The following is a 5,526-nucleotide window of genomic DNA, read 5'->3' as shown; positions in this document are numbered from 1 at the left end:
GTCAAACACCACACTATTTTAACTATACATGCTTGGTCCATTATGTGTCCTATTTCATCTAGTAATTAACACTTTTAACATAATTCATGCATGCCAACATCTCCTCAAGTGGAAAATCCAAGTTTCTTGTAAATATCATTCAAGAAAGCAGTGATATTAGATGGAAAAAGGATGGCAGCATAAAAGAGGATACATAAATGGCACTATTAATCATAATTGGTGCAGAGATCTATATTTTGTGAAGTTCTTCACCATATCCTTGGCTTCAGCTATTCAAATGTTTCATCAAAAATGAAATATGAATGGATCAAGAATTCATCATATTTTGATTAATTATAAAACTAAAACTTAATCCTACAAAGAATTCTGGTAATTTTGGTGAGGTAAAAACTAGAGCAATCTATAAAGAAGAAGAAAGGAATTATAATATGTGCAACATGATTTAAAATAACTGCACTGATGGGAAGTGATTGCATTGATGCCAACAACAAAGACATAGAAACTACTAATCAAAAAACAAAAAACTCTCAAATCTACCACATCTCAAATCAATTACACAGAATCTGAAGTTTCAAAATTATACCTACTAATTGAGTAATATTGTTTATCTCGATCTCTAAAACCACGGAATTTAGCTCAAATTCAAGCAACTTCTATTGAAAATCTCCCCCAAATGTCCTACAGCAAACGTAGCTCATTCTGCGATTTGGATCATAAATCTATCGAATTCGACAGGGAAAAGAAATAGAAGAAATCTTATTATAAGAATCATACCTCATTCTGCGATTTGGATTCTCTAAACCTCAAAGAGCTACGAAATCTACGATTTCGATTCTCAAAACTTCAGAGAATGTGAAAAGGAGATGTGAAGGGCAGATTTCAATTCTCAAAACTCTGGAAAATGTGAAGAGGAACTTGATACAGAGAGAGAGAGAGAGAGAGAGAGAGAGAGAGAGAGACAATGATTTGGATTCTCAAAACCTCAAAGAACTACGAAATCTGTGATTTCGATTCTCAAAACTACAGAAAATGTGAAGAAGAACTTGATACAGAGAGAGAGAGTGAGTGGTTTTCACAAATCTGTTGATACAGGAGAAAGAAGTTTTTTTTTTGCGAAATTTCGATTTATGGCACGCAGGTTGTTTTCTATAGTGGCGCCTATTTTGGCCGCCACTAAAAATGGGTCGCTAAAAGATGCTATTTTTGTTGTGAAGGTTGTTCCAGAATATCTTCAAGCCTCTTGACCTCCTAGAGACCTTCATTGTCAGGGATGTGAATCCAAAGCTCAGATGCTTGGGTGGAGGACAGTGTGTCATCTAGAGCCTTCATGGCCTCTTGGAGCTTAAACCGAAGAGCTAAGGATCCCTGAGAAATGCAGATGGGTCAAGCCTGTGGAGGGCACATTTATTCTAAACACAGATGGGTCCTTCAGAGGCAATATGGGTGGTGATGGAGCCATCATCAGAGATAGCAGAGGTAATGTGGTGAAAGCACTGGCTGAGGTGACTCAAGGCAAGACAATCCTCTTCCATGAATTGCAAGCAATCCTCGAGGCCATGATTATGGCTGGAGAGGAACTCATTCAAGCCCTAGAGGTCAGGCCTGACTGCCAAGTGGGCATTGCCTGTATCAAAGGGAAATGTATAACTCCTTGGAAAGAAGAAAGGTTAGTGAAAGAAATTAAGACCAAGGCCGGCCTCTTCCAAAGCATTGGCTTCAAGTTCACATTTAGAGAATGCAACCGAGTTGCAGACTTCCTTGCTTCATTTCTCCCTTCTATTGGTAGGGTTATTCTCACCCATACGGATATCCCTAGTTATCTTATGAACATTATTTGTAAGGATGCCTCCCAGCACAACTATGATAGATTGTAATCCCTTCTGTTCTGGTTGGGGGTCTACCTAACCCCCCTTCAATCTTTAAAAAAAAAAAAATGACAAGAAGAGGACTTTTTTAGTTGGTTTAAAAACATAGATTTCCTTTAAATTAGTACGAACCTTCCTAGGATTAGTACAAATTTTTTTTGTGCTAAGTTGATGAACCAATAAAATGTTGCCACGTGTATTGAAAAAACACTTAAAAATCCAAACTCTTCACTATTCAGAAAAATTTTCTCCAACAACCAATCACGCTTGTTTTTTTTTTTTTTTCAATACACGTGTCATGCCATTGGTTCATCAGCTTAGCACATAAATTTCTTAACAACAAATTCGTACTCGATTTTTTATAAAGATGTTTTTTTTTTCTTGGGAATCCCTAACATTTTAACCATCTATTAATGAAGAGCCTCAACCCATGGAATTTTCGACAAGAAAAAACAATCCTCAATAGGGAGCAAGAATTTTTAAGGTTTATTTAAGAGTCACGATCCAAAGTGGTGTCCTGTTCCTATAACAACATAAGGTATTTATGTCATGCATTTTGGTTCGAGATTAAACACATTAGGCTACGTGTCATGTAGAAAGTGGCTTGGTTAGGAGGCGATGTATTTTAAACTCCTACCAAAACTTGCCACGTGATTCTTATTTAAATCCTAGCACTTTTCTAGACTTAACCTATAGTTTAGGTTCTCTGTCAACATGATCACTGCTGGGGTCTAAGGAAAAAACAAATTGTTTAGTACATGGTTCGTAATATTCCACAAACTCAATACTAATCATACAAAGAACTGGTTTGGTGCTTACCAATGCACTATTCCATCTACTCAGAAGAAATTTGATAACATAGATTTAGAGGACGACAATTTGCACTCATTGAAATGGCTCATTTCACTCTCTTTCTTGCGGTACCCACCATAACTTTAAAATAACTATCTGCATACACCTATTTAATATACTTGAACCTAAATTGCTTATTTCACCCACCCAAAGGTATCAAACCATTTATTCTTCTTCTTCTTCGCATCTAAAAAGATTTCAATGAGAATTTTAAGTTTTGATCTTACTTTTTTTTCTTCTCATAAACACATTCAATCAAGTCAAATTCATTCACATGAAAAAGTTATGTTCGATAGGTACCCTACCGAACCTATTTTGTAATGTTCAATAGGTACCTATCGAATTTACTAAAACAAGTTGGTCTGAACCTACAAAACATAACTGCCAAAAAATCTTTAAGTTCTTTGATTCAAAAGAACGTGGGTTTTTTAGTAAGTGCATTATAAATGTATTTATTATGTAAAAGAGTAATATACCTTTTTTTTACTAAAAGACAAAATGGGCATGAGTACTATTGGAAAAAAAATGTAGTTGATAATACTAACATCCATTACTAATAATACCCATGCCCTTTTTGTCTTTTAGTGAAAAGACAAGGGTATATTGGTATTTTATATAATAAATGCTAATGGCATTTAATTTTTGAATTTAAATTCCTTATTTTTAATAAATATTTTGGCAATCAATGCCAACATAATAAATGCACTTATCAAAGAGAGAGTTATTGACAAAATGCAAACCTAGCTGTTGCATTTTAATTACAAAATCTCCCTTGGAGTTCTGACAACTCTAAGGGAACCTTACTTTATGAAGTTTGTTGCCTAGCAAACCTTGGAGTCGTGATCCACGTCAAAAAATTCAAATTATTGCGATTAATTTGTTGCTTAACATACCTTGGAATAGACTCTAATCACATCAATTTTTGGCATCCAGAAATATAATCTTATGACACTGGGTTATATAGGGCAACATTCTAAGAACTTCAAAAAAAAAAAGTTAATTTTCACCGTTGAATTTTAGTTCTAAATTTGGGAGTTTAAATTTGTAATAAAATTGTGACTGATAGGTCTACCCAATAAATCTCTCTTCATTAAAAGCGTAATAAATGCATTTACATTTTACCTTACCATTAATCAAATATAATTTTTCATTTTTGGTAGATTTGCCTTCCATATCTAGGCCAAATCTTCATAAATTCACTATGGTTGGTATAATACAAATTTGCTGTTAAGAAATTTCGGTGCTAAGCTTATGGACAAATGGAATGACACCACTTGTATTAAAAATAATACAACCAATTACGCTTGCTTTTTTCAATACACATGGCGTCGTTCCATTTGTCCATCAGCTTAGCACAAAAATTTCTTAACAACAAATTCGTACTCACTTCTAATTTCTACTATATATTTCAATGTAGAGCAATTGAAACAAATCACACAAAACTGTTCTCCCTTCTTTTAACTCTTAATTACTTGCTTTAGGAAAGAAAAATAGAGAAAGATGAAGGTTGTTGCTAGCTTGGTTTTCTTTATGATTTTGATGATGTTGTCGTCGGATACTGTTCGTGGTGGTACGACTAGCCTTCCTGAACAAGACAAAACATGTCCATATAGTATGTTTTTTTATTTTATTTTCCTTATTAAAGTTGTATGAGATTATTATTGAATAATGCTGAAGCGACCTTAAGATTGTACCTCCAATCATACATCCTGATGTGAAAGTTGTCAAACTATAGATGCTTTTCACTGAGATACAAGTTAAAAAATCTATGGTTCCTACACACTTTCACTTCAGGATGTGCGATATGAGGGACAAACTTGAGGTCACTCCAGCACAACTAATCATTATTATTAAGTTTTTAATCTTAATTTTTATTTTATTTTTTCTAATTGTGCAGCTTGCAAGGGATGTAAACGTTGTATGTGTATTAGAAAACAAGGGCAAACACAATGTTTTTGTTGCAAAATCAATACAGCAGTGGAGGCAATGATTGGTCATGATGTACCTATTGATAATCATCATGATTAAGAAATCAATATATTTGTCTGAATTTCATCCATCTATATAATAAAATCAATAATAATAAAGTTGAGTTTTCTCTTCCATGATCTTGATCTGTCTATGTTGCTATGTTTGCTTTTTTTTTTTTTTTTGTTTAATATATATTTTAAGTGGGTCTCGCACTAATAAAGGGAACATGGTTTTTCTATTGCCACACCAATCCATAGGTAAATCATCAAATAATCATATTGAGGTGGCGGTAGCCAAAGTTGGTGTGGGAATAGAAGCTCTCCTTTTAAAGTAGTAATGGATGGGGAAATCCCAATCAGCATCTAGGGATGTAAATTTTTATTCGAAACCCGTTACCCGAACCCAAAAAGAGGACATAACCCGAACTAGACTGAAATTAAGCCTGAAACTGAACCCAAATTGCTAATAACCCAAAAAATTCAAAAAAAATTTAAATATTCCCCCGACCCTACTTTCTATCTCTATGGATATACAATTGGCAATCAAAGAAAATGTTCTTTACATATATATATATATAGATGATTTGTTCATTTGACAACAAAGGAACTATTTTATTGTAATAAATAATTATCAAATAGAAAAAAAAAACTCTATCTTAATATTTGATACTTTATAAAATAGGTAACAAAATACTTATTTTATAGTAATTACCAATACAAAAATGTTTCTATTTTTATATTTTTATACTTTATACAATAGAATAACAATTTTTCTTTCTTTATATATATACATATATGTGTGTGGTTTGTAACATTGAGAATAAAGGTTTTTTGTAATA

General features: G+C 33.2%; 1 long non-coding RNA gene across 1 annotated transcript; it reads left to right on the top strand.

The window, feature by feature from the left end:
- Window positions 1-4,163: 4,163 nt before the first annotated feature.
- On the top strand, window positions 4,164-4,825 carry LOC147398649 (uncharacterized). Its single transcript, XR_015179767.1, has 2 exons — window positions 4,164-4,329; window positions 4,615-4,825. It is a non-coding gene; the product is annotated as an uncharacterized LOC147398649 (long non-coding RNA).
- Window positions 4,826-5,526: the final 701 nt, after the last annotated feature.

Source organism: Akebia trifoliata, chromosome 7 (assembly GCF_017979445.1).
Source record: "Akebia trifoliata isolate Shusen 1 chromosome 7, ASM1797944v1, whole genome shotgun sequence".
Lineage (NCBI taxonomy): Eukaryota > Viridiplantae > Streptophyta > Magnoliopsida > Ranunculales > Lardizabalaceae > Akebia > Akebia trifoliata.
The sequence above is the reverse complement of the archived record's forward strand: the minus strand, read 5'-3'. Positions and strand labels throughout refer to the sequence as shown.